Genomic DNA, 12,062 nt, shown 5'->3' with positions numbered 1-12,062 from the left:
ACACATACACAGTGATTTATATTAACTAATACCTTTACTACATGCATAGAGAATATCATCACATCAATCATAACCTGTGTCCCTCTCACGAGGAGACACTAACCGTGACGTCTCGCACGACGCTTCCCCAACACCAGGTGATCCCACCCAGTGTCCAAAGAACCCCACCCAATGTCCCGCACTCTTGCAGAGAGTCAATGGGTGACTGCGCAGTCACTATTTAAGCTAAGGGCCCGGTGGTGCACTTAGAACTGTAGATACCTGCCGAGCACTCCGGTGCTCGGATCAGCAACTGGCTTCACAAAGGGTCAGACGTGCGATGAATCCGTCTGATCCTATCCTGGCGATATTCTCGGTGGACCCCAACGTGGGTCCGAACTCTGTCACTGGAACCACAGCATCCGCTGAGTCCCTAACTATCTAGGTGGTACGTGCTACACTATAGGCCGTCCCTATAGTACAGCAACCTGTAGTGGCTTTGGGGAAACTCCTAGGGGCCTACAGGGGCAATGACCTGTCCCACTCCCCTAACTAACCAAGTCCCCTCAGTTTCACTAATCCGAGCGCCTGCAGCAACAAGCTGTGACCCACTGGATGTTGCCAGCCAACGTGCTGCGCAATAAGGTGCCTGCCTGTCAGACCTCACAGCACTGACCGCTGTGACTCTGACAAGGCAGCACTCTAAACTAAGGGCAACATCCCTATCTTGGGCCTCCCTCAGCAATTACCCACTACCCTAGTGGGGGGTTGGGGCCTAACTGGGGTGTGGGTACCTACAGGGCCGCAGGAGCTGCAATCGCTCCCCGCGCCCTTCCTTCCCTCACAGCTCCCCTGCTCCAACGGATTAACCTGAGTGACAGGGTCCCTCTCTCTAGAGCAGTTCCTGGCAACACTCTCTCTCTCAGAGTAACTAACTACCTCAGACCCTGGGGGTGCTGGCCTAGTACAGCGAGTCCTGGACTCCTGTACCCTACCTCCTTCCTTGGGCTGCTCCGGTCTCTGACTGCTCCTTAACGTGCTCCAAGCCCGCCAAATGTATCTCTTCTGCAGGGCTTCCTCAGCCCTATTGGCTCCCTGGTGTCACGTGGGGCGCGCAAAGGCTCTTGGGATATGTAGTCCCAGCTCAGAGCCTTCCCTGGTAGGCTAGGGCTTTGCGGGCTTTTCCTACCCTGCACTGCACGTGCGCAAGCTGTCCTGGGCTGCCTCAATCTTCCCTGAGCTGTCCATATGCTCACGCGACTTTGCCCTGTCTCTGGGGCTCTCCCTACGCTATCGGGTCCCTGGACATGTGCAACCCGCAGCGCAATGGCGGCGCCCTGCTTCACCGGCCGCCGGGACCTTAGAGACGCGATCGCGGCCTTAGCAACGGCCCGATCGCGTCCCCGGCAACCGGCCACAGGCGGGGAAAGCCGCGCTGCTTCCTGCTCCAGCTCCCACCCTTGGAAGCAGCCGTCGGGTCCGCCGGCACCCGCGACCGCGCTGCCACAAGGGAGGGGGGTCTCCAGGAGCCATGGGAGCTCCAGGCTACACTCTACCCCTGGTGAAACTCCAACGTCCTCGCTTGGATGGCAGACATAACCTGGTACACAGTTATACAATGAAAATGCAGTGCATATGTACAACGTATCACTGGTGACTTTAAACATCAGGTTACAATACAGTTCACATACCATACCCAAGGCCAGCTGAGCATCAGCTGTTTGCTGAGACCATTTGTGGGGTGCCCCTAACTGAACATGTGGGGGTACCTCACTTTTGCGTCCGTGAGCCTCCCCCAGAAAAATTTCTTGGAGAGCACACTCTGGAGTGACAGTCACTGGTTCTTCGCTACCTCCTCCCCCTGGTGGAAGGAGTAGCACAATGTCTTTTAAACAGGCCTTTACCCGGTCATCCGCGGTTTGGATGCGGTAGACCAGGAGGCCAGGACCTTTCCCGCAGTCCACTACCTGGTGAAGGGAGCGCTCCTCTTTGGGCTCCAAGGAGAACATTTTCACTGCACAGTCCTTGTCCCTACAGACTTGTGAGGCTTCCACTGGGAAGCGAAAACTGAACAATGTCCCCTTCCTCAAAGTCTAGGGTTCACCCGGCAGGGGGTAAAGGGTTGATACCTTACCACTGCGGTGATTCCCGGGGGCCAACAGGTCCTCGGGGACGCTGTCAGTTCCCACCTTGGCTGTATCGGGACCTGTCCACAACTCTTCTGGGACAGTCCACTCACTGACTTGGAACTCGGGAGCATTGGATCCCAGTCCTGGGACCATTTGGGTCGGAGCGCATGGGCTCACACTCCGCTCAGGAGCCGTAGCTCTGGCCTTTTCACGGCCACCTCCATCGGAGCCTGTGGGGAGCAAGGGGGTTCCTTACCACTCTGCTGGCTGGCGATGGGCTTCTCTTCTTCTGGAATGATCGGCGGTAGATACTGGTCCACTCTCACCACTGGACAGCTACCTTCTAAGGAGGACACCTCCGACAGGACGCGATGCAGAGGGGAGCCCTTCACCCGGGCGACCAGACTTAAGGAGCCATCGTGCTCCGCGGTCACCTGGAGGCTCACTCCCAACACCCCTGGGGCAGTCAACTCACCCTAGTCGTCGATCGGTACGGGTCCCCATTCTAGGACCGATGGTACCATAGGAATACGCCGGACAGGCCATTGTAGGGCACACGGGCCCACAGCAGGGTCCGCAACATCGGGATACACTTCCTCTAGGGCACACGGGCCCACAGCAGGCTCTGCATCCGCCGAGATAGTGTGTCCGGTGATTTCACTAAAAGAAGGTGGGGGTATAGACACCTTACCCTGTGATTCCTCTGTATCATCGCTGGGGTGGATCGCCGGTAGGCGCATCACCACCGATGGGACTTCAACCTCGTCCTCTGCTGGTTCTGTAAACTGGGGCACAATAGGCTTCAAGAACCGGGCACCGCAACAGTCACACTGGGACCCCCATGTCAACGCCTCCCTAGAACAGTCACAGGTAGGGCTAAAATACTGTATACTCAGCTCTCCGTCCACTGTGCCGGTCTTGCACTCCAGCGGTAGCTGAAATAGGTCGGCTCCTTGGACATAAACCTTTTGCAGGCAAGTGCACATTAGTGTAAGGGCTTTCACTCCTGGCACATACCAAGCCACATACACATTGGGGTGTATCCCCTTACAGTCTGTCTCCTCCACGTTTGGTTGAAAATTACAGTGCTTGCTCCCCATGGTGGAATCTGAAGGAGGGGCACTTTCTACAAGGGAGAGGGTCTGGCTCTGCACTGACTCACTCACATTGCAGGGGCGGGGCTTAGATTTTCCCGCCAGTCCCGGACAGGTTTCTGCAAAATCATTCTGTGTCTCGCGCGCGGCACCACGTGCCTTCTGCCAACTTGGGGAAAGTTGCCAGGGCGCAGGGTCAGCATAGTCTAAAGGGCAGCCCTCAGGGGGGCAGCCAGGCACAAACAATGTGGATGGTGCCTCTGCCAGGCATATATCTTCGTCGAATGACACTGTAATAAGCAGCGCTCCCCACGTGGACGGGGAGCCTAGACCTATATCCATCGTAAAGGCGTTATGCCACCCGGGGACTTTATACATATGCTCATAGAGCCCCCGCAGGGGAACAGTGTGGGGAAAACCTTCTACAGCCGCCACACGGCGGGGATTTTGGTCCATCCTCAAGGCCCAGGCGAGGACCTCGTGTCCGGATATTACAGGCATGGTGACAAAAATAGAACTTGAACAGTTTGAAAAAAAACACAGGGCACCCCAGGTCTATCTCAGCAGCGCCTCCAAATGTAACGGGTTTACCCCCCCCCCCCCCCCCCCCCAATCGCAGATTTACACTGTGTGGGTGCAGGAAAATATAATGTTACGCGGTATTTGGTGCTATACCTGTTGGCTCACAGGAGGGCTGAGCTTCTGCCACGGGGTACCTGGGGCAATTACACTAGGGATAATACTTACAATGATGCAGCGCCTCCACCTGCGATGGCTCCCACCAAAGGGGGAGTGGTTCCTCGCAGGACAATCAATAAACAAATACACAGTGATTTATATTAACTAATACCTTTACTACATGCATAGAGAATATCATCACATCAATCATAACCTGTGTCCCTCTCTAGAGGAGACACTAACCGTGACGTCTCGCAGGACGCTTCCCCAACACCAGGTGATCCCACCCAGTGTCCAAAGAACCCCACCCAATGTCCCGCACTCTTGCAGAGAGTCAATGGGTGACTGCGCAGTCACTATTTAAGCTAAGGGCCCGGTGGTGCACTTAGAACTGTAGATACCTGCCGAGCACTCCGGTGCTTGGATCAGCAACGCTTCACAAAGGGTCAGACGTGCGATGAATCCGTCTGATCCTATCCTGGCGATATTCTCTGTGGACCCCAACATGGGTCCGAACTCTGTCACTGGAACCACAGCATCCGCTGAGTCCCTAACTATCTAGGTGGTACGTGCTACACTATAGGCCGTCCCTATAGTACAGCAACCTGTAGTGTCTTTGGGGAAACTCCTAGGGGCCTACAGGGGCAATGACCTGTCCCACTCCCCTAACTAACCAAGTCCCCTCAGTTTCACTAATCCGAGCGCCTGCAGCAACAAGCTGTGACCCACTGGATGTTGCCAGCCAACGTGCTGCGCAACAAGATGCCTGCCTGTCAGACCTCACAGCACTGACCGCTGTGACTCTGACAAGGCAGCACTCTAAACTAAGGACAGCGTCCCTATCTTGGGCCTCCCTCAGCAATTACCCACTACCCTAGTGGGGGGTTGGGGCCTAACTGGGGTGTGGGTACCTACAGGGCCGCAGGAGCTGCAATCGCTCCCCTCGCCCTTCCTTCCCTCACAGCTCCCCTGCTCCAACGGATTAACCTGAGTGACAGGGTCCCTCTCTCTAGAGCAGTCCCTGGCAACACTCTCTCTCTCAGAGTAACTAACTACCTCAGACCCTGGGGGTGCTGGCCTAGTACAGCGAGTCCTGGACTCCTGTACCCTACCTCCTTCCTTGGGCTGCTCCGGTCTCTGACTGCTCCAAGCCCGCCAAATGTATCTCTTCTGCAGGTGCTTCCTCAGCCCTATTGGCTCCCTGGTGTCACGTGGGGCGCGCAAAGGCTCTTGGGAGATGTAGTCCCAGCTCAGAGCCTTCCCTGGTAGGCTAGGGCTTCGCGGGCTTTTCCTACCCTGCACTGCGCGTGCGCAAGCTGTCCTGGGCTGCCTCAATCTTCCCTGAGCTGTCCCTATGCTCGCGCGACTTTGCCCTGTCTCTGGGGCTCTCCCTACGCTATCGGGTCCCTGCGCATGCGCAACCCGCAGCGCAATGGCGGCGCCCTGCTTCACCGGCCGCCGGGACCTTAGAGACGCAATTGCGGCCTTAGCAACGGCCCGATCGCGTCCCCGGCAACCGGCCGCAGGCGGGGAAAGCCGCGCTGCTCCCTGCTCCAGCTCCCACCCTTGGAAGCAGCCGTCGGGTCCGCCGGCACCCGCGACGGCGCTGCCACAAGGGAGGGGGGTCTCCAGGAGCCACGGGAGCTCCAGGCTACATGTAATATTTTCCCCATTTCTGTACGACCGGGGAAGCAGGAGGTTCATTTTTTATCAGAGTTGGTAGAGGGGTAGGCCATTTCTCAGGGAGTTCCCTCCAAAGGTTTTAAAGAGATGCCTTCATGGTGATGGGCCTCTTCTTTTCCTGCACACAGGAAGGAGCCGCCCCATATGCCTTCCCTTTTTTTTTATTCTGATCGTTAGTATTGTTTGACTGTTATTATGTTATGTTTCTATGCTTTAAACACGCAAAAAAAAATATATAAGAAAATATATTCAAAAAAGAGGTTTGAAAAGGAAAGATAGATAACAAATTAGAGAAATGTGGTTGTTTTGATTCAGTTATATTGTACATTTAAATTGCAGCTTCAGAGAATATTTAGTGGTTATACCCTGATAGCTTGGGCTCTGATCAATGTTTAACCTGGGTTTAAGTCCAAGTCTGAAGGGAAGCCGTACCTTATGAGGGACGTACCCTTGGTGGTTTTCTGATGGTTGTAGTTGCCCTGGGAAGGGTGGTGAGGCTACCCGGTCAAGGATGTTGTATGAGTTACCCGCTAGTTTGCCTTGGCGCTTAGTAAAGCATTGCAGAGCAATGCTTTACTAGTCATTAAGTTAGCCAATAGAGGCAGTTAGTGTAGTTTATTGTTAATATTAACCATTTTATAGCCCATGGTGGTCAGCTTATCATGGAAATCCATTACTGTCTGAACACTTGATCTTCTAATGGGGTTAATATGTACTGTCATATTTACATTTATCACCTATTCCTTGTTAGTTTAGGATATATTACCTATGTATATAATGTTCAATATATTGACCATTATACTGTATACATGAGCAAGATAGGGCTAACACTAGCCTGGAGTACGTAATAAACAAATGTGGTATGTGTTGGCACTACCGTAGTTCCAATACATTTAAACTGGACAACTGGCATTAAAATGACAACATTTATGGTACAGCTCAACCCCGTTATAACGCGATCTGTTACAACGCGAATCCGCTTATAACACCATGCAAGCGTGGCTCCCAATATTCGTATTTATGAATATTTAACAACACAATTATTGGTGTCTTAAATACTTTATTGTAGAATGCATACAATTCTACATTATTTGTAACGCGATCCGCTTATAACGCAATGTGATTTTTTTGGACCCCAAGCACAGCGTTATAAGGGGGTTGAGCTGTATTTGGTCATTTTAATACTGGTCCTGATTCGAGGTTAGTGAATCTAGGCTACAGTGAATGCAGATAGAGTTGCTCTAGACCGGAAAATATTAAAGCAATAAAGTCATGGTCTGTATCTCCAATAATCAGAGATGTTCAGAAGTTTCTGTGATTTGCTGGATACTACTGTAGATTTGTTAAAGAAAATTGCAAGGTTGGCTACTTCTCTCAATGAGTTACTATGAGGAACATCTAGAGGGAAAATCCAAAAAAAATCACTATTCAGTGGACAGAAGCACAACAAGATGCCTTCAATAAATTAAAATTCACGATGAATGAAGCACCACTATAGCATAACCTGGTTATACAAAGGTTTTAATTTATACACATACGCAAGTTATTAAGATCTCAGCTATTCTGGCTCAATTAAAAAGATGCATAGAGGAGGTAATTTCTTACACAAGTGGGGCACTGAGGGATTCTGAACATAGAACTCCTTGCCCTTGTTTCGGCAATAACTAAAGTTTTGTGACTATCTAGCAGCAACTCCTTTTTATTGTGTTTACAGGCAACAACCCATTGGCTACCTCAGGTGGAAGTTGAACAAGAAGATTTTAGTTGGAAAGACCTTGAAATGCTACCCTTTGTTCAGATTTTTACTGGAGTTGGCAAAGTCTTTTAGTAAGCACATTTAGAAGAATCACCATGGGGACTGATTGAACTACTCAACAATTTAAGGTCAAAAGAAGACCTATGGACCCAGCTGCAAGAGAAAATCCCAGTCATCCGATGGCTGAAAAAATGTAATTGCGATAGAGAAAACCCTGAATAAAAGTAAACAAAATATGGCATAAACAGAGTGAATGAAACTGCAGATGTAGCATGGCTTACTGTCTTTGGTGCCTCTGCCAAGTGACTGCGGCACTAAAGGATTAATGCTGTGTCGGGTCACATTCAGAAGCATGGACCTCCAGCAGATCCATCTGTCCCCAGTGCTGCAGACTTTTGCTTGTTCATCTGCAGCACCAAGGACAGTAAGTCTTGCTTCATCTGTTTAATGCCGTGCAACAGAATATTAATTGGTAATGGATAATTTATACAACATAGTGTTGGACAAATAACCCATACCAGATTATCCAAATTGTTATTTTTGACAAGCTTGATCCATATATATTGGTCAATTTTACTACTTGGTGGGGACCCAAACAAAGAAGTATTCATAAAGCATTGTCAATACAGAAATGAATTTGGCGCCTAAATATACTTACAGATGCAGATTATACTACTAACAAAAAGGATATGGTAAATTGTAGTTACCATGTGCATGAAAAAAAGAAAGAAAAAACATGCATAGAGTAATACTGCTTGATATATTACCTATACTATTAGAACAAACATATGCAATAGGACCAAACAGACAACTAGACAAACAACAAATTAATGTGGAAGTCTCACGAATAAATCAGGTGATATATTACTGAATAAAAAATACATTTATTAAAACAATAAATCAAAACAGCTTAATTAAAACAAAAGCCTATAAATCTCTCAGCTGCTATAGATGCAATGCCCACTTACTAGATTGAAAATGATAGTAGGCAGTGGATAGTGTTTGAAAGTATCCCCTCTCGTTCATGGCACATCTACTGCAGGGCACAACTGATGTTATCTGTGGTCTTCAAATCCCAGCGGTTATCCCGTCTGTGTTGGTCACCAAATCGGTGGTCTCCTGACGCGGACTGGGGCAAGTCACAGCAGCTGGATAGAGAGTCCCCTCTCACAGACCTCGGCTGGTGTCGGCAACTGCCGTAGGAGTAACCGCACTGTGTGAATGGCTCACTACCAATGCCCAAGTCTCGTGGGACATTTGGAAGTGTCACTGTTTTCAACTTTGTCAGGTAGATTTGCCAGGTATGAGGTCACCTGACAAGTGCCACTGTGCTAGCTGTACTTGCACTCCCCACCATTAATACAGGTATCCAACCCTTGTGCTCTGAACAATTGTACCCCCTGAGACTTGACTGTAACATATACCACTAATATCATAGAGCAGGATGGTTGTCAGATATATGAAAGATATATGACATATAGGGCCACAACAAAGTACTACCTGTGCCACGTGTTATTTATCATCCTAGGATAACAAGAATGATAATATATACCATGTGACTGAGAGCATGAAACTAAGACATATAGCTATGTACTGTAGCTCTAACTAAGTATTGTACCCTACACAAGTACCACCAGGTTACCCATTTCTAAGCATAGAAGCACAATGGCCTAGCCTAAGGGCCTGGGTATAGGAGGGACTCATGCACCTTTCCCAAATGTTCTCCTGCTATTCATATTTAGTGCACATATACCGCACCATGTGGTCGTCTAGGATAAGTTATCTTGCCCCAGCTAGGCTCTAAAGCAGCCTCCATGAAGACAAACTACTAATTGCGGAGATGCAAGACAAAGATGAGGATCTTGATAATAGATCCCGTAGAAGCAACGCTCGGATAAAGGAAGTTCCAGAAAAAGTGAATGACATTAGGCCCTATCTGCATCACTTGTTTAGACAACGCTTACCGGACATTAATGTCGACATGTTTCATCTTGAGTGGGATGTAGTACTGAAGTTCCACTGCCTTCAGGACTAAAGAAGATGTACTGTGGGCTGCTTGAGAAACAGATAAGCTGGATATTTAGAAGTCGGCCATCCAGATATAAACAGACTTCTCTCATATTAATTATTATAATGAATTATCACATTAGCTAAAAATTTGAAATGAAGCCGATCAATGAAAGGCTGATTTAAAAGCGTATCTAATCAAATGGGTTACCCCTTCAGGCTAATTGTATCAATGAAGGCTAACAGAGATCAGGAAGGACTGTGTCGAAGGGCCTCACCATGCTGGAGTATTTGGGCCTACCCGCCTCATCAAGAGGCTCATCGATTAGACAAACCCAGCCCCTACAGATTAGTTGGTCGTTGGTCACACGATACCCCTCCAAGAATTATTTAGACAACTTCGATAGTGGAGTGATGAGTACACTTCATAGATCTTCCATGCGACCAGAGAATGCACAGGTCTAGTCTGCCCGATCGACAGTAAGGAGACATGATAAAATCGTGAAAACTAAAAGGGATGAAAAATGCTTGTTTCCCTTTTTCTCACTTATCTCCAAGCCTTAATATCCCCATTTTGTTTTCACCTTAACCCCCCCTTTTCTTTTATGTAGCCCCAAAAAAAGACGTATTGGGACACGCTTTGTTTGTAACGTCTATATTTTTATTGTTAATTCTAAGTAAAAACAACATTTATATTTAAAAAAAAAAAAAAGAGCGGAGCTGTACAAATTTACTAGAGGGTAGTCAATCAAGTGCATTGTTTGAGATGGTTTGTTTCTTGACATATAATGAATTTGGCATGAATATCACTTGAGAGAGGATAGTGTTATTAACAGATACAATTTCAAACTGCAGTATTTTGTCTGCCAAATTTGGATTGAATCATTCTCCTGTAACTTTATGTGAAGAATAACTTCACTTCATATATTGCGCTTATGAGACAGTTCCCTAATTTTTCATAACATAAAAGAATGGTCCATTTAATCTAGAATTGTTAAACTAATACCAGAAAAATATCACAAATTAGTTAAACAAAACAATTCTCTTAGGCACCAAGATTTCAACTATTTCACAGTTCACAAACGTTAGTCCATTTTGGTCCTATGTGGGTCTGCACTTTCGTACAGTTTGAATCACAAAAACATAGGCATTGACAGCAGATAAGAACCTCTTGGCCCACCTAGCCTGCCTATTTTCCTATCAGTTCAGTTTCAGATACCACTCGGTTGAAAACACTGTAGAGAATAGATGCGGGCTACTTTATTCTTAAATTTTGCGCTATCACAATTTTGTTTGGAAAGGTCACATTGCTTGGAAATGCACAAAAATATTCCAAAAATATTCCAAAAAACATTCTCCATCTTAATATCACATTTTGCAACTGTTGCCCGAATGTAAAAAAATAAAATGGCAATATTAACCCTTTGAGCGCCCCCAGGAGTCATGACACTTTAGTTCCACGGCCCCTCCGGCCCAGTGCCGTCACGGGACCGTGGGGAGCATTTAGCAGGATTTAGAAGAGGAGAAGGATTCCTCCTCCATTTCCTCACTGGGCAGATCACATCTTGTATGTCATGAGAACATAGGAGGCGATCTAAGCGAGCAAGAAAAACCTCTATTTGAGATGATGTAGTCACTAAATCATGGTGCCCCGGAGTGCCAGTCCCCATGATGTAATGACTACATTATGAGGCACCCAATTGGTTAAATGGGCCAAGTTACCAGATGCCATTAGCTTCTGTGTTGTATTTTGCAATACAGATTAGCTTTTGATGCTTAGTGAATCGTTTAGTGCACAATGTTTCTAGACATTTTGCCACCCCAAAAAAATATCTGCAAATTGTGTCTGATTAGTGAAACATCTCTAATGCTACGTGTCTAGTAATAATTTGGGACCTGGCCTTATTAGAACTGCACCCATTGTAAGTGAGTGATAAAAGAGGATTATTTGTCATATCCAAGATAAGGTAGAAAATTTAAGATAAAGCCTTTTTTCTCCTGTGATTCAGATTTTGAAATCTACTTATTAAGGTGCTTAGGTGACATGGTATACATGGGGAAAACTATATGTCGAATTAAAAAACATATTGGTGAACATAAATATAGTTTTAGGGAAGCACTCGTAAACATTACTCTGCCATTTAGAGATCATCTGGTAGTAAGACACTTCTGAGAAGCATGATACTCCATGGCCAGGGCCACTTTATACATTAGGCCAACTAGGCACAGTAAATAAACAAAAGAGATACCGGCGCCTAATGAGTCCAAAAATAATGGAATCCTGGATATCCAGTAGAAATAGTTCCAGATCCAAGGAAATCAACAGTCTCTGTATCTTGGGGTATTCAGATATGACTTGATGCAGTGGAAGTAGAACATGCAATGAAAAAATAAATATTTAGTGCAACACAGTTAAACAATTTATACAGATATATTTGCAACTGGCTGACATAAACAAACAAAACAAACAGACACAACTAGACAAACAACACTTAAGCAAAGCTAATGATAAAAGTTATTTATTAAACTATATGATAAAAAGGACAAATGGCTAACAGACCGCTCCGGTGGGTTAAAACCTAGATAACACTCACAGGACGGCTGCTGGTAATTCGCATAGTACCAATGGGGGCTGGTGACCGCGTGTGGGGGATCCGCTGGGTGCCTCAGACGCCTTGTATTCCTTCTGCGTCTCTCTACTGGCAAAAACCGGAAGTGACGCCGTCCTCATGGCGG

Source organism: Ascaphus truei, chromosome 4, assembly GCF_040206685.1.
Source record: "Ascaphus truei isolate aAscTru1 chromosome 4, aAscTru1.hap1, whole genome shotgun sequence".
Classification (NCBI taxonomy): Eukaryota; Metazoa; Chordata; class Amphibia; order Anura; family Ascaphidae; genus Ascaphus; species Ascaphus truei.
The sequence above is the reverse complement of the archived record's forward strand: the minus strand, read 5'-3'. Positions refer to the sequence as shown.